Genomic DNA, 18704 nt, shown 5'->3' with positions numbered 1-18704 from the left:
TATATTTAAAAAAATTGGTCAGAATAATTTAAATGAATGTTGTATTTCACTGATAAATAAAAAAGTTAAGTCCTTCTTTGATTACATAAGGAAACATTTGCCAGGTTGCAATAGATTATAGGTTGTAAGTATAATAGCATAACAATGACATATGATAAATTTATTTTTAAATTTCATGACAAACTGTTTTGGACCATCATATACATCTTAATATGATTTTATTTTATTTGATTTTCTGTATATAATATCATAATATAATATAATTAAAAATAGATACAAATTTTTTTTTTTGGTAATGTAAATATTTTTATGGCATATCGGCCAGATCGTTTATATGGCAGCTATATGAAAGTTGACCAAATCACTTGAAACTTTGTGAATCATCTTGGGGGAAGTAAAGAGTAACACAAACCAAATTTGGTGAAGATAGGTCATCATTTCGAATTTCTGCCAAAAAAAACGCATAAAAAACCACAGTGCAATGGTGAAAGGATAACTTTGGCGTGGCAGTCTGCTGCCCGGACAGGAAAAGGGTTTGCCACAGTACTGCAGTGGGAGGGGACAGAATGACTGAGTCGACTAGTTAACACAAATTGAAATTTTGAACCAGCAGACCGAAAAATAGGAATGCTAGAATCAAGCTATTGGCCACGTTGCCGTTTTCAGATACAAAGTGTTGAATTTTCACGAAATTAATTTAACATTAGCGAAAAAAAGTTTACTACTATTACATATTTTCACTATAGTTATTTTGGCTAAAGGAATCTCTAGAAATTGCTGCATATTTCTTACATTTAAATTAATAACTGCCTGAGCCACGACTTGTAGCAAATATTGTAGTGGCACATTGTGATTTTTATAAGTCTTAAGTGCTCCCAGCAAACTAAACCAAAACTATAAAAATAAGGCGACCGAAGCTGAGCGGAAGAAAAATAGAGGAAGGACTTCAAGAGGAAAGGAATTGGTAGTGGCCGGCGGAAAACAAAATATTCATGAACACAGCAGTCTTATAAATAAATTTCAGCCCCAACACAGGACCCATCATTGGCACTTCCACCCTTAGCCTCGGTCGCACCCACATTGCCAGCCTCGTTGTCGTCTAACGATGCAGCTGCTATGTAGCGATATAGTGGTAGAAACCGCCAAAACGGCAAGAAAGTGGCTTTGGAGCGGCTTGAAAAACTTAAAAATATGCCAACAGAGAGAGAGAAAAGGGAGCATCAAGCTTTTATGATGGTTCGATTTCGTGGAATTAGCAATGAGCAGGAATAGCAACAGAATGGAAGCAGTCAGGGTTCGACGTCGACCATTTGCCACTGAAAAGCAGTCGCTTATGCAGGAGGCGAATTTTTAATAATGCCAGCGCCAAGAATTTGGAATGGTGCAAATGACTGTAGAGTGGCGAATACATAATGCAGCAGCCATCAGGGTCCAACCCGTAAATACACTCAGCAGAATAGATACTGAGCTGTGTAATAGGGAAATCGTAAGATAACTTAATAGAGCCATTATCTTAAATAACATAACCAATCAACAATAGTTCAGTGTTGTTTAGCAGTCTAGTAAAATTCGAAATATTCGAATATGTGTCAAAAAAATTTCTATAGAACACACTAAAAAACGCACGCAATACATCTTATTTTTAAAGCTTACTTGTGGCAACTACTTTTGTTGTCCTGTTTACTTGAATTATTAGTAACACTTAGATAAATATTAAACAATTATATTTTTGATAATTTTATTCTAAGTATTTCGTTATCTCCAATCCTCCAATAAGAAAATCAGAGCCAGCGCGCTAAATCCATTCAAATTAATTTAAGCCATTGAAATTGACAGGAAATCCCGATTATGTGCAATTTGCCGAACTTTCAACTCCACTCCAAGGATCGTTAAGTGAAGGCAATCGTCAGCCGGAGGCGGTTGGCGACAAAAAGCCATAAAATAAATTATTTCAAGAATCAATTACAACTAATAGCACAGACCAGCTGGAAACCAATTTAATTCACTTGAGTTGCATACGTAGCGCGTTGGCCAAAGGATGAAGAGGGGTCTGTATACCAGCCGGGGACAAAATTCAGGACCCAGTGGCCCCGATGCCTTCCGTTGATTCGCAATGTCTCCGATTGGGTGGATGAGGATGTGGATGTGTTCGTTCTCGGGCTAGGACTGCCTTGGGTGTGTGTGTGCATGTAAATCACATATGCGATGATTTAAGCCAATGCATAATTGATTGTAATGCTTGGCAAGCCGATTTCGGTTTGCATAAGCACAAGGCCAAGCACACAGCATCCAGTCTTCGGAAATTAGCCGGCTTGGATGTGGCCCGGGGAGCAATGAAAGGGATCTTTGAAAGCTTTCCTTTGTAGATTGGTCAAGTGGGCCTTTTGAGCTGGGAAGTTTAAAATTTGATTTGGCAGGTTAATGAGCATGAGCTTATCTATTTCTTTGCCTATAGAAATCGATATCGCAAAGTCTACGCAAATATATAAGTATTATAAACAGTGATGGATTGAATGCCATTTTACATTTTACTTACAATTATTTTATGTTTTGTAGCCCTAAAAATGTATATTGTCCAACAGTGCTGCTTAGGGTCGAAGTTCATTGAAGAGTTGTCCTAGTTGATGTTGAATCTGGAAACGAGGTGAAAGGGATGGCTTGAAATATCCAACGGCTGGAACGTGAGATGAAAAATATGTAGATTATACACAGTTTTTACAGGTGAAGCAATGCTTTATAATATTTTATAATATAATAATTTAAAAATTATTACTTAGAATAATAAGATTTAAGTTATAGTCGGCTATTGATAGACGAAATACGAACACCAGGCAGCATATATCTACTGGCTAAGTGTCCCTTTTACCTCTTTATCCATGGAGTACGTTGGCCATCAGTTAATGGCTTTTTCGACTTGCTGACTTCCGACTTTAAGTTGCTGGACGACACGATTGCGTTGCTATGTGCACGGAATTCTCAATTAATTTTAATTTCATGTCAACACCTTCGGCCGACAATTGCAGGATGCAGTTGTAGGCAGGATGCTGCAGATTCGGAAGTGTAATTATCCCCATATTCCAATCTGGTGCTCCTCCGGCCGTCTCCTATCTCTCTCAATTAAAAAAAAAAGAATGTGAGGCAGCTGGCTAACTGGTTTGGCTACCCTAGGGACCTGGGTGGACATGTCCGTTTGAGGACATTAACCTGGCAGCAAAGGTACACGCACGTGTGCGGAATCTGCAAAAGCTAAAGTCCTAGAAAAAGGACATCAGGTGGAGGAGGAAGACATACACGACCGCCGACGATGACAGCTTAGTATTTGACATTTGCGTACAGCACATTAAGTTCCTCGGACATCAGGATTTCCATGGATTCACTGTAAGTCTATAAGTATACTATTGAACATTTTATGAAAATTATAGCAATTCATCTTGCAACAATGAGCGTGCATGTGTACATTTGAGAGGTCCTTAACCTACATTTTTAAGAAGGGTTTTTCCATATAGGATGTAATGTTAAACGAAAGTAAAGTTGATATATGCTCACCATTAATACTTTTTGCCTTCAAAGTCCTGAGCAATTTGAACTTAAATTATAGCAATGGCCGCAATGGTCGGGTTTTCTTTGGCAGCCCAGCCATTCATATTGTTGTGGCACCTCTCCTTATGATAAGTTGACTCCCCATGAAAAGTTGGCGGACTTCTGAGTCCGACTCCGCTCTTAACCGTCCTTGCATTTGCATTTCAATAATTAAGTGTTATTGTGGGTAGTTTGCTTTTTGTTTGCTTTTATTTTCCCCATATTCACATGGACTGAAGGTGCATGCGTGCCATTCAACTGCAGACAGAGGCACATTAAAAATATAACAACAATGGAGTTGTGTGGCTGATATTAATTCAGTTGCAATAACTTGAACAATAAAAGCCGGTTTGCAAAGAAGCCCGCAAGCATTGCACTTACATTTATTTATGCCAGGCAACTTTTTCACATTCCTGCCTTCTTATTTATTTCATGATTCAACAATTTACCCAGGTTAGGCGACGTGAATATTAAATTATCCTTTTGTGCGACGGCCAAGAAAAAAGGAAGAAATGTAGTCGAACAAAAGGACACGTAGTATTTCAACCGGGACGACTAGCCAAGTGTAAGCAGTTATAGCCGACATTTTTTTTGCCAAGACTTGCATAATTAATTTGCCTTCGTTTAACTTGGCAAAGTTATTTACGCGCAAATTTTTTGATGGCAAGGAAGGTAGTTCAGCTATTATATTTGTAGTTAAAAACCCTATTCAAACCAATAGCTAATTTTACAAAGAAATTTTAAAGAGGAACTAATCCATTGATAAAAACTATAAAAATTTATTTTTGGCATATCGTGAGAAATAATAATACATACATATATACAAAAATCAAAACATATATATAATCAATGCATATATATCTCGAATCGGCATGCTTCTTCGCAACTTTCTAGATTATATAGTTCTCGAGATCTCGACGAGATATATGGACAGACGAACAGACATACAGAGATACGGACTGACAGATATATATTTACTTTATATGGTCAGGGAACGCTTCCTCTACATATTACTAGTTATGTATTATCCATATTATCTAGCATACCCTTTTACTCTACTAGTAACTATAATTCTTGCACCATGAACGGCAATAACAATAACAGCCAACAACACAACGCAAAAACAAGTTAAACCCACCAACTGCGAAACTTAACGTACAAGTTTTTTGCTCACACAGAATTCTATATGTATGTACATTTAAGGAGGAACCATCTTGTGAAACTTCAACATGTGATAATGCAATTGTTATTGTGGTCGTAAATGTGCTGTCTTTGTTTTTAACTCCTCACGTTGTTTGTGGCAAATTTAAACAATTTGCACATTGTTAACATTTATTTATCATTGTCGTTACAATTTGAAAACTGTGTAATAGTTGTGCTTAGTGAAACTATTTTTCAGACCTGAGAGTGGGGAAGTGCATTTGTGACACACACTTTAAGCCAGTCAATCAAACAACAATAAATATCAACATTTTGTGTTCTGAAACTGTAAAAGTGAGTGGTAGGAATCCAAAATCAATTCGGTCTCCCAACTTTTCTACGATTTTTCCATTGCTTTCACCCGCTTTTCCGTATCTTACCAACATCACGGCCAACAGCTTGCACCAAAAGCATTGCAATGGAATTTTGTGCATCTGAAGGAGATAAAAGCGTGGCATATGTACGTACATACTTACTTACAGTGAAAAAAAATAGTGCAGCTATGCAAAAGGCATAAAGAAGTATACATTTGTTGAACAAATAGTGATTAAATAATAAAAATGCATTATAAAAAGCTGATTACTTGGTTACTTACCTTAATAATTATTTCAATTCTGTTTACTCCTATTTGAGATCCTTTATTGCTTCCAAGACATTTCTCTAAGTGTACACGAATGTGCGTGATTTAGGTGCTCTGCGTGAGTATGTGTATTTTTACTATTTATTTATCAAACAATATGCAGCTGTTGCACTTCCCATATGCGTTTCCCACGTATTTTGAATTTAATGGCAAACTTAATGTGTCTTGCCTCTTACTCCCACAAACTTTCAACCGGAAATAGGCATCCACGTGTGTGGGTGTCTGTCTTAAAATGGCAATTCAGTCAGCAGAAGCCACAAATTTGCTCGCATCCTTTGAATTGCCGGCAATTTAACAGTTGCAACTCGGTTTTAGTACTCGTAATCCTTCGGTTTCCAAAATGTCCACCTTGAAGTAAGCAACAACTTTTTCGACCACTGCCCATAACTGTTATCGTTCTGCTTTTGGAATGCCAGTTCGGGCTCACAAGGTATAAATCATATTTGCGGCCTTATCTCGTAAGGGAATTTCAGTGATCAAAAGAGCAAAAGTCAATGACCGGCAGAGCTTAAAGAAGTTTGCAGCAGTTTCATATGCTGAGTTATTTACCCAGTCACTTCGAAATTAGATAACCAGATGAGCTTAGAAAGAATTATTTCAAATATGCTGGCCAAGCAGATGCAATGACTTTATGGCTGCGCATTTGTAAGCGCAGCTGTTGCAACTGCATAAGCAGAAGTGCCCCTATCTAAACAGGCACTATATAGAATTGGGAGCCCAGTCTGTGGAACAGCTGTTGCTGGCGACGAAGACTTAAAACGTCGTTCGACATAAATCCCACCCAGAGCCCAGTGCACCCTTGCTTTCTGAACTCCTCCCACACCGGTGCACATTTGTATTAAATCGAACGTGTTCGCTCCCAGCCTTCTACTTTGCCATTTTCTGGGAATCCTGCTGCTGCCTTTGCTACTTTTGATGCCAGGTGCGGAATTGGCTGCATCCAGGGGCTTTCAAGGGGCCTTTGCCTTTTTAAGATCCTGCAAAAGTTATTATTTTAGTAAGATTTTGTAAATATCGAAGTCTAATCCGTGTTGTTTTGTAATTGTTGTTACCAACGAATCATCTTAAAATGGCTTCTTTTTCATAGGAGTCCGCTCCTGTCTGGCGGTTCTTCTTATTTTGGTAGCAGAACTGCACAACTGTTTTATTTATTGACTACACGTAGCACATATCCTTATAATTTTTGTATGTGAGCTCTACATACGTCCGTCTGTCTGCAGAGAGAAAGGGGTCCCATCCAAAATGGTTGGAGAGGTCTGTGTTCTTCTTTGCGCTCGACTGCACGTCCAAATATCAACAACAACTTCTTCATCTTTGTGCCGCTTTCTACGTATGCAATCTTCTGAAATTGAACCTGCAACAAATGGCCATGTTTGAGTTGGCCGAGTCCGACTCTTTTCCCACTTCATTTCACTCCCCACTTGGCTCGGGCTCCCACGACGATGCCCATTTGTACATTTTAACGGCTCTTGAGCAAATAAACGATTTTTGCATTTTAGATTTTTAAGCGGCATACGGCATTCTACCTATCTACATGATATTTAGGAAAATTGCATATCGATTGAATCTCATGCCCGGGTGTGTGTGTGTGTGCCAATGCATCTCATGTTTCTCAATATTCTCGAGCTTTTAGAAGGCCATTTGGTTCATCATTTCCCGCTTGAGATTAAAAAATGGAAAGTGGAAGGATGAGGTGATGATCCTTGTAAGATTAAAAATGAGGTAACAAGGGTTCTGAAAAGTTCATCATTTTTATTTTCTTTAATGCTCCTGATATTGAGAATGTTATTAATAGTTTTACTAATCGTTGCAATTAAGTAGTTACCAAGTAACAAATTGTGCCAACTTCCCATCAACAACATTTATGTGTGCTAACAATTTGATATGTTGTGTACTCAAGTGTGAAAACCCTAGCTTGTTGAAATCCAAGGGCTGCAGGAACAAATAAAACACTGGGCAGAAAGGATAATAGCCCTTGCAGATGACTTAAAGTTGTTGCCTCTAGTTGGAATACAGCCAAGATAGACAACGTGCCCTCCCTGCTGTTACATTGACCACAAATGTGAGCTTTATGTGGTAAGATCTTGGCCAGAAAGTAGCATCAGTGTTTATCATTTTAATGAGGAAGCTCAGATGGTTCCTACTGCTCATTTAATGAGCAGTAATTGCTTTTGTTTAAACTTTAGTTATTTGTTGCATTTTCTGACATTGCATGGTGGTCGTCCTATGCATTATTTGGCATTTATTTTATATTGTGGCTGTTTACCTAATTTAACTTAGCTCTTTCCCATGAACTTTTCTCAATGTATCCGCTTATGTGATTATATAAAATTTATTCTATTGTTATAATTGCACTTGGGATTATTTGTCAGTTTATGCACGCATTTTGGAAACCAAAATTTATTTTAGCGCCGACTGAGCTCACAATCTTTGTTATTTATTTGGAAATACCCAGGGTAAAATTATCAGCCATTTATAAAAGTCGCAGATAATATTGACAAATGACTTGTCTAATTAATTACCACGTGGCGTCTGAAAGAATTTTGCCACCACGTGAAAGCGTTGTGTCGACAACATTTAACTTCGTAGCCACTTTTGACTTTTCGGGAAGGTACATATTTCAGCTTGCCGCAAATTTGGCTGAGGCTGCTCCTTATGAGCACATTTTGCCCAACTAAGATGCTGGTAAGAAATTCATTAATTTTCGCTTATGATTGTAATCCGCTTTGGGCAAGGTCCACAACGACCAGGCAGGCGAAAGGACGAAGGCGAATCCTTGTGCTATTTGCACAAGCGCACGAAACTTTAGTTAAACATAGATGCAAAAGGCAAAGGCCCCCTGGCTTTCCATCTGCGGCTGCCACGCCCCCATTTTCCGCGCGAGCCCCACAGCCTCACCGCTCCCCTGGACACCAAAGTGCCCCGACCGAGCTTGACTCTCGGAAACGGAGTGCAAATATTTACAATTTCAAATTTCCACTATTGTTTGCTTAAGCCAACTGTAAATGTGTGGGAGTGGGCGGTCGAGCCTGGCCCCATTTCGTAGGCGTGGCCGCCGTCAGGGTTATCTTTTGTTTAAAGTCTGTAAGCCTAAACTGGTAAAAGAACAAACTTACCATGCGTCTGGTCGTGTGCCACTGAAGGGAATGCCCGAAAAATCGGTAGCACTAGACGTACCATTTAGTTGGACACCCAACATCATACCACACATCACCACCCACATTCAAGGTCAAAAGTTTTGGATTAACTTTAAAGCTTAGCCGGCTAAGCAAGTATGTCTAGCGTACGCAGAGGCGCAGGACTCATGCGGGGAAAATAAATTGAAACACAGACAAAGCTTGGAAGTTCAAGTGAAGCTCAGGGAATACGTGAAAGATATGTAGGCGCTTAAAGGATATTCGAGATGGGACTATTTGAAATGGTAAAATATGTAAATATTTTGTCGTTTGTTTGCCAGCAGGATATATATATATTTTTCCTATAATTTAAATGTATAAAAAAATTAATACCAAACATAACTGTAACATGAGCGCTTTATTAGCTCGTTACCGAATTGGTAAAAAATGCTCACACTTAAATTATTATGTGTTAACTTGTCGCTTTATAGTCAATATTTTTCATATTTCCGAAAGTCCCCTGCTGGCGTGTCCTTTCTCTCACATTGGGCGTCAAGCCACAAAAATTTGCCAGTCAGCCAGCCAGCCAGCTGGTTTGGGATCCAGCTAAAAAAGCCGAGGCAGACAAGGCAAACGAATAAAAGCCGGCACTCTCGACGATGTCCTGGAGCGCATATTTGCATCAGTTTTAATGTCAACCAGGACGAGGACAATGCCTAGGCTGCCTGTTCAACGAGTTGAACTTTTCGCTCGGCCGTGTTAAGCCTAAAATCGAAAATCCCTGCCCCGTTCGCCTGTGGTCGGTGGTGCTCCCCTGCTCCACCAGCATCACCAGCATCGCCAACATCGCCAACATCACCAGCAGCACCACCAGCACCTCCAGCACCACCTACACCGCCGTGCAGAGGATGATGCCTGGCTGGTGGTGCTGATGCTGATGCACAGACGGTTGTTGCAGCATTGGTGGCAAACTTGGCACTTGGCCAACGGAATTTTGCTGGCATAAAATACAAAATATTTCAAACTGCCTGACTATTGGCGACCTGTTACCCCTCGCCGCTCTGGCCCTGCAACCGAATCTGAGTCCTTCTGCTCGCACAGATCCACCATTTGAGGCTTAATTCTGTCCGCTTGACACTCGCAGCACGAGCTGCAAAATTTGTAGTATGTGAAATTCGTTGTGGCATCGGACTCTATTGCACATATTCTGTGGACGGCAGGATACGAAGGGAGCAGGATCCTAGCCTCCGACCATCAATGCTTCGGCACTCATCTTCCGAGCGGGGCTTAAAGGGGGCTGGCAACTTTATAATATGCAAAATAATGTCATAATTAAGGATTTATATGAAAAGTTGAGCAATAAACCCTCCGCCAAGCAAACACACACACACATTAACACGAATTCCTGCCACACATTTTGAACTTACCACCCAGCCACCTCATTTCTTTGATAGTATGCATATCAATCGCCTGTGCTCTTCTGTCTCACGCCATTCCCATCAAGAAATGCTTGCAAAAAGTTTTTCTTTTTTCCATTTCTGTTCTTTTTTTTGCCAGTCTTCTGCGCCCGCACGCATTCGCGGAAATGACACTGTGGGGCATGAATACTAATTCTTAATTTCGTTGCGCCGGCATCGCTTCTCACTCGGCTGCAACACGTTAAGTTGCCTCCAGTCCTCCAGTTCTCCGGTTCTGGGCCGCAAAAACTTATCTCCTATACCCATTCTTTACCCTGCCCACGCAGAGAACTCCGACGACGAGTTGCAGTAAACTAAACCAGAAGAAAAATGAAATTTTCCCTGCGCCGAGCATATTTTGTGGTTGCTTAGGGGGAGTGGTTTTTTGGTCCTTGGTCCTTGGGAACGGGATGTGGATGTGGGATGTGGGGTCTGCGACGTGGGACGTGGGACATGGCGGGGAGTTACGGCTGCAGTTGACAAAAGTTATGGGTTTGCATGCCCGTCAACTGCAGAAACAAGCAAAGCGGAAAAGAACTGGACATGTTTGCGAGTCTGGGTAGAGCACTGGATTAAATGCTCTTAGAGGTATCCCTGCCCGCACCAACTTCCCGGTTATTTCCATGCAAAATGCATTTAGACGAACTAATTTAACGATACTGCATATATGCTCTACTAATTACCATCCATGGTTTGGCCAAGATAGAATCCTTTTTACATTATATATTTACATTATATATATATTTCTACACATTATATATTTCTTATTTATAGGATAAACAATCTTCTTTTATTACCACAATTTAATGTAACACTTTAAGCAGTGGTATAATATATTTTAAAGCCTATCCCTTAAATATTAAGCTAATAAAAACACCCCCCTACATTTCCTTTGGCCCACATAGCAATTTGCGAGCTGATATCGTCTTGTCGATACCTTACAATCAATTATGCATTAGCTCAAATCGTCACACATGCGATTTATATATATGTATGGCGACACAGGATATATGTACTCGTATGTGTGCACACCTATCTATATACATACATATATAAATATATTTAGAGAGAAGGCGACGAGGCTTGAACTTATTCCTATCCGCTGAGGTCCTCCCTGAGTGCTGCTGTGTCTGCCTGTCAAGTGAATTGAATTGATTTCCATTTGGGCTATGCTATTAGCAATAATTGAATCTTGAAATAATTTATTTCCTGGCATTTTGTGGCCAACCGATTCTGATTCTCCCCACCAAGTCGTGGAAGTTATCACACAAAGCATAGTTAGAAAAACATATTAGGTAAACTTTAAATGGACACTAATTGGGAACTTTTTGAGATCTTTAAAAGTTAAAAATTACTCAGTGATCTAAAAATTATTTTGTACTCTCTATTTTAAAGTATTTAAAGTACTATCAATACAAATCAGCTTGTCCTGTCCTATTCTACAATCACTTTAAGCTTGATACTCACATGATTTAAAGCAATTTTCAATAACGTGCCTACCAAACATCAAACTGCCATTACTAACTTATACCTGTAGTCAGCTGAAAAACATTTACATGCTAATTTAGTCATACCAGACCAAAGGACCTCTATGTTCTCGCTCTGCAAAGGATATTTCTAAATTTTTTCTCACTTCGATATTGCCATGGAATAAAGCAATTTTCGCAGGTTATGTGAACGAACTGAAGCCGGACCAAAGCAAAACGGCACCGGGAGTGAGTCATATGCAATGGAGGTAATATTTTTGTACGGCAATTTGGTCGCTAGACCCGTTTCAGCCTGGACGTGGTCATGGACTTGGTTAAGCCTGCTTGGGCAATTTTAATGCAAAGGCGTCCACAAGCCATAAATAATTGAAAACTGCAAAGACGTGCAAAAAATTGCAGGACCAAAGGTCAGCGCAAGTCGGACATCTGAAAAATGTCTGCCAGTCTCGCTGAAAATGTGTACATATATGGTGGAGTTTTTGGTAGTCAAGCATGATGGTCCCATTAAGGCTAATAGGCCCAAAACGATCAACTATGAGACAGCCCCAAGAGGATGCCCAGGATCTTAAATATGTAACCGACACAGAGAGAGAGAGAGCGAGGATGAGGAGTGGTAATTGGTTTCTAGCGACGACGGGATAATTAAGCGGAACCTATCCACAGCAGATGTAAGCCTTGAAAAGTCTAAGAGCTCTAAAAAGTACTCCGCACTTTTAAGAGCTTTTGGCTGCATATCTCAGGGATTAGCTAAAATATATGGCCTAGAAGGACGCGCGACTCTTGCCAATTTCACGTACTCACCCATTTTGGGCCATTAGTTGGCAGCATTAGGCATATTTGATTATTTCCTGAGCAAGGAAATGCAACGCATTCCTCATGTTTCACTTCGTTAATTAGTCTGTGTCTGACTTACTGCAAAAATCGGAAATTATTTTGCTTGCTCAGCGCAGATAAACTCTTTTCCTGCGTCGTCCTGTGGCACTTTTTTGATCGTTTTTGGGTTTGGATTTTTGTAACCAACAACCTGACAAAAAGTGCAACAGATTTGTTAAATTAAATTAAAGAGTGTAGTTACTGACAATAGTTTGTGTTTTATGGTATGTTTACTAGTCTGGTTGTTAAAGTAAACCTTTTTTTATGAACTCCTTTCAAGTGAAAACTGTCTGAAAATTAAACGTTATAAATTTTAATCTGATTTTTGTAGTTACTTTCTGTTACAAATTACCAACTTAGCATATTTTTACTTTTCTCTACTTTTTATCTCTTAATGTTTTCAAGACTCCAAAAGGCAAGACCGAAAATAAAGCCATAAAAAGTGAAAGTGAAACTGAAGTAGAACACAATACAGAAACCAACATAATAACTATATTTAAGAAGGCAAAGAACGGAGAAAGAAAGTAGTCAAGAGGGATAAAATAGAAACTGAAAGGTCAGCACGCTTTGGAGGACTGGAATTTATTGAAAAATCGTTATTAGTGACTTTCCGGAGATGACTCTGACAAAAATATCTTTATATATAGCGAATTTTCCCCTCCACTCAACAGATACGTATTCAACTGAGTTTTCATGTCGTTTTGTATGAATTCACGGCTGATGTTTGTATTTATGTTTGCGCAGGCACTGTTTGTTTCATATGCTAGTCACGATTCTCACCTGTCGCCCGCTTTTACAAAATGTCTAAGCTAACCACTCGGCTCGTCTGGGACTTTTTACTCAATTGTTAAGGACATAATTTGACAAGAAATGCGAATAAAGGTAGTCACATTTCAGCAGGAGTTGTGAACAGGAAAGGCTATTTATACAAATTAAGGCTGAGAAATTGTCTGACTATAAATGGTCATATTATTTCTTCCATAAGAGCTCAAAATTGGCCACATCAAATTTAAATTTTAACGACGCTCGTGTACCATAAAGCACTTTAAATTCAGGGCATTTACACCAATGTTTTTGTTCTTGTTTGACTTACACTTGTGGATGGCTAGTTTATTTTCAGAAATTGCTCAAGGGCACTCAACTTGAGTAATTTATAAAAATGTCACACGAAAACCTTGTTTACCCATCGCCTCGTGATGTCGACGTTTCTTTTCTTAGTCGGGTTTAGAAAGTGTTGCTTTTTTATAGAAATTACTTTCACTCCTTTCATTTTGCTTATACTATAGATTGCATGCTAGTTCGCCGAGGAGGGGAATTTTGGTAAATATAGAGCTTCTTCAGTTCAAAGTCACGGGATGGGAACGGTGTTGTTTCAATGGTAATTATCACCTTTCATGCGATTCTATTTGGCTTCCGTGCAGTGCAAGGCATATTAATTTAATTATGGACCTAAAGATCGTGTAATTCTTATATCTAGATGGTATTTTCTTGGCGGTCAGGCCATTAATCAATTGTGACTCACTTTGCAGCTTGGTATTTCAATTACAAGTCAACATTTGCTTTGCTCTGCCCATGTATTAATTAGGAAGTCCTTCCGTTTCTAAGTATTGCCTTACTAATAACTTTGAACTGCGAACTCTCACCCACACAGGCGTAAAATGTCACAAAAGAGAGAGTTTTGCAGAGAAAGAGAATCGACGGGGCAATTACAAAGAGACTCGTGTGCATTTGGTTTTGATTTTGCCATCTAATTTGGCTTTGTTTTGGTTTTGCATACTCCGCACAGTTCTCTAAACTTTCGCTCGCGCTGCATCAGCTTTTCTGCTCCACCACCCACTCAAAACACCCAGCCACCCATCCACCAACCACCACCCACTATCGCCTACTCCTTCGTCCTTTTTGGCAGCGTCTCAAGCGGCGTGTGTGGGCTGCACTCCTGCTTAATGTTGATTCGCTTAGGCCTATTTTCTAGTCTAGGCCTTGTCGTCCTAGGACCACTACATGTGTGAGGTCCTGGCGCAGGCGCCAGCAGCACGAGCAGTCAGGCCTGACTACATTCGTGCAAGTTTGAATAATTCATTTGGCTATTTTCTTATCTTTATGTTTACAAGTTCTAGAGTCAGTTTTTGCGGTAGGTTAGTTAGCCCGTTAAAGCGAATTCCCCACGACCAACCCCAAAACCAAAAAAAAAAAGGTAGGAGGAAGGCAGTCAGGCAACCCAAACTTCGACCGGCGAATTCACTTTCCCGAAGCAAAAACAAAAACCCCACCACCACCCAATCCAAAAACCCCACCCACACTGCGACCACCACCGTCGGCCATCCCAAAAAGAGTCCTTCGGAAAAGCCGAAGTCGTGTTTTGACTGCTCCATTTCCATTCGTTCCGCAGCCGCCTGGCATTGCCAGCTATTGCATCCTGTCGCTTCAGTTGTGTGGCAGTAGCCGCTTTGTAAACATTTATCGTCGTTCACCCACCGCGTCGTCCTTGTTGTCGCCTCCTCCGTGTTTGTGCTACGAGTTTTCGTCATCGTCATCGCCATCGCCCTCGTCATCGTCGGCGTCATCTTTCTCCTCTTTCGGTCCAGATCCTGCACCGCTTGTTTTGGCCATCCAACCGACGAGTCGGGTGTTGATACATTTTGGCCCGTAACTTTGACGAGCGTCAAAGAGAATTAAAGCCCCTGCAAAAGCCACCACCCTTCGGCCCCAGTGTTTGTGATTCCAGTGAAAGTTGTGCTTCAAAAATTCGACAACATCTCGTTGGTGGAAAGCAAAAGTATTTCGGAAAATGCAATTAATTACCAACTCATTTTAATAATGCTGATTCGCAAAAGCTTTTTAAAACATTTTTCAAATTGATAGCGTGTCTGCTTTGATTGCCATCTTCGTCCTGGACAATAATTTAAAATTAAAGTTAATTCATGTTTTCTGTTTTGTCTTGACTGTGTTGTCCTGCTACTTCTTAGTTTGCTTTGCCGCACGTTTAAATTACATTAAAACTTTATACGATTTTTATTGTTAGTGGATACATTCGTGAAGCATAGTCATATAAATCAAGTTGCCAAAGCCATCCACTCTGTACTGCCATCCTTAAAGAGATTTAGTTTTCTTTTCTTCAGCTAACTAAGCAATTTGGCGCAGCTTATATGTCTGCTCAAATTGACCGCTATAAATTCAGACAATTTAAGCAGACACAAAACGTTAAAATAGTTTTACTATGTTCAGCGAAACACTTTCCAAGCATTGCAGGCGATTACTTTTCCAATCGAACTCCCACCTGTTAAACAGACATTACTCATACGCACAGTGTGCTTGAATTGAAGTTAAGAGTTGGCGTCCCATAAAAATGTTGATTACATTTTATACACTGACCTATGGTCCTGTCTACTTCCGAGGTCCTTTCTTCCTGTCCACACTGAACCTTTTAAAGTTGTCCACCCATGGACTCACAATAAGTTAAATATGTGTGAGTGCGGCAACTGCTGATTCTCCCAGGCGCTACAGCCATTATTTCTTCCACTTCCGCAGCTTCCTTGGCCAGCATCTTAGTTTCTGTGGCCGTATGTGTGTGTGTGTGTGTGTGTCTGAGTGTGCTATGTGTGCCCAGCTGTGCAATTGTTGACACCCACAGAACACAGAGCCACGTACACGTGCAAAGGGGCTTGTTTTTCGATACAGCAGCTGCAGCTGCCGGCTTGAAACGCTCCATTTGTGCAGCCAATCGCTACAGGCGGCGGCCTGTTGTTTATACCCTAACCAAGCTGATGGAATAAGGATTATTAAGGATATGCTGAAATCAAAAGTTGAGGCTAATGAATTGAACTGACCTTCGGAATGGAAATTGTGCCTTCAAATTAAAATTCCCTGTTATAAAGGATAGTTTGTAACAATCGAGAAGAGTGTAACATTTGACTTCAGTCTAGCAGAAAGTGTACAAAAAATTCGTATAATCTGAAACGTATTTTTCTAAAATATTTTAGTTTGCCCCCTTTAGCTTGTGGTTCCAGCCTCTGACTGCCTCTCGCGCATTGAGTTCATTACCCCGTTGTGGTTAAGAAGGAGTGGCGGGCTTAGGCAGGATAATGTAATATTTAAGCGACAGAAATATTCACAAAAAGTTGAGCTTAATCGCAGGCTGCATCTGTTGCTATACCAACTTTTGCCTGGTATTTAAGTAAGGCATCAAAATTAAGCAAAACCTACGGAGTCTGCCCGAGGGAAGTCAAGCCCAAAACCACTTATTGCCAAAGTTTCGGCAAACTCCTTCATTTCATTATTGATTATTTCCAACCTTTATTTTCTACGCTTTATTTTGTTACAATACCCAGTTCAAGTTCCCCAGCTCTGAACTCTCTTTTTATGAGTACTTTAAAACTCCTCGAGATCCGTTGACTTTTACTAACTTTGATGGCAGAAGCGCACGGATGAAAAGATTCGTGACGATTATTATAAATAATTTTTTTCTCCCATTCTTGTGGCCTTTAAGTGGGTAGCTGTAAAAATTATATAACTTTATTTTGACGAGTAATAGAAAATTGGCAAAAATAGTAGTTGAGTAAAGGCGAAAACTTTAAAAATACCAAAATTGTACCCACATGTAAAGAATAAAACGAATTGTAAAGAAGCGTTTGAGCTGTGTTACAAAACTTAATGGTGCCACAATTGCCAGGGCCTTTGAGAGGATTCTCTCTGTTTAAATTGCTCCACAGTAGTGTGATCTAAGCTTGTTTTGGTCCTTACAATATAGCAAATGTCGTCAAATCCATACACAGAAGTAAACATGCACAAACACAGACACTTATGGACAGACCCAGAAAGCCACGGGCATTGCCTTCTAAGTCTCGTCCTTTTTTTCCACTGTTGTCCTTTTTATTTATCTCGCTTGCTCATTTTTGTGTTTTTGTTTTGCATTTTCAACGAGGCCAAACCGCACACACACGCACGCCCCCATGCAAATAACGCCTCCCACACACACACCCGTACAGTCACACACACATACACGCGCACACATAGACATGGTGAATGAGAAGAAGACAAGGCGTGACAAGTGCAGGCTTCATCCGAACGTGCCCTCTGACCCCAGCCCCTCCCCCGCCGCCTGTCAAGTCAACACCCTTCCCCGCCCGCTGGCATAACCAAAAAGAGGAAAAACTTTAACTAGATGCATATATAAATTGCGTTCTATATATTTATGCCCCGACATATATGCAAATGCATCATGGCTGCGCAGCAGTGGAGGCACAGCTTCTATTAAATATGCTTATTATGACACAAACAAACATACAAACTTAATGTTTATTGCGTTCTTGGCGTTGGGTTCACAAGAGCAGAAAAAATATTTAATTGATAAATTCAGCAACGAGAGCTTTACTGGCTGATTTAAGTGGATACAATTAAAACTAGTTTCTCTTTCTCTATTTGCGTTGTTCTTTCGATTTATTTGTTATAATTTAATTAATATGATTTATTTAAACAGATTTATTTGCACACAAAAAATAGTGTGAAAATTATTTAAATATTCAACAAAAAACCGTATAAACACTAGCTTTTCGTAGCTTTTTAAATTTGCCTTTAAATTGAGCATCTGATTAATAGCGCCTGTTTTTTATGCCGGCAAAGTCCTACCTTTTTTATGTTAAAGATATCCTCTTCCATTCTCATCTGGTGTTTTCGATGTTTCTCCCTTAGGCTTTTTGGCTCATCTTAACTCACAGCGTTCCCTTTTAGTTTCACTGTCTCCATTCGTTTTGCCTTCCATAAATAAAATAAATGTAGGTGAAAATATACATAAATAATGGGCACAAGCGCGGCTTTTTTTATGAAGTGTTTGAATGTGCGAGTGTCAACCCAGGGCACTTGAAAGTGGGGGGGTCTTGTGATGGGGGCGACGTCTGTGAAAATTATAAAACAGACGACGCAGCCATTCTGGCGGGGCGAAGATATTATGGCCTCTGAAGGCTGAGAATGGGCCCCCTGCCATGTAGGCGTGTGTAAATAGCAAAAACCTAGTCGGGCGTACACAAGCCAAGTCATCATGGAAAATGGCTAAACAGGCAGAGGAATAAGGGCCAAAGAAGATGGAAAGATAACTGAGTGGAAGGCATGACAAATACGTTTTCTCTGCCTTTTTTTATGGCATATACATATATGCCCCGAGGTAGTGGGACGTATAAAGTTTGACCTCCAATCAATAAATCACATTAAAAGGGGGGATATCTCGAAAAATGAAGAGAATCACAATGGCCAAAGATGGCCAATAACTGACCCATAATTGTTCATTGTCACATCATTGTCCGCTTTAGTTGCTCAAGGCAAGTGACAATAGTATCCACCTAGAAATGTATTTATTCTT

At 40.0% G+C, this 18704-nt stretch overlaps 1 long non-coding RNA gene across 2 annotated transcripts; it reads right to left on the bottom strand.

The window, feature by feature from the left end:
- Window positions 1-1711: 1711 nt before the first annotated feature.
- LOC27208942 lies at window positions 1712-3470 on the bottom strand. Of its 2 annotated transcripts, XR_001601111.3 has the most exons (4): window positions 3292-3470; window positions 2867-3237; window positions 2537-2674; window positions 1712-2473 (listed from the first exon to the last, which is right to left on the bottom strand). It is a non-coding gene; the product is annotated as an uncharacterized LOC27208942 (long non-coding RNA). The 2 variants fall into 2 exon arrangements; XR_006541711.1 differs by having other exon boundaries at window positions 2867-3470.
- Window positions 3471-18704: the final 15234 nt, after the last annotated feature.

Source organism: Drosophila simulans, chromosome 3L (genome assembly GCF_016746395.2).
Source record: "Drosophila simulans strain w501 chromosome 3L, Prin_Dsim_3.1, whole genome shotgun sequence".
NCBI lineage: Eukaryota > Metazoa > Arthropoda > Insecta > Diptera > Drosophilidae > Drosophila > Drosophila simulans.
The sequence above is the reverse complement of the archived record's forward strand: the minus strand, read 5'-3'. Positions and strand labels throughout refer to the sequence as shown.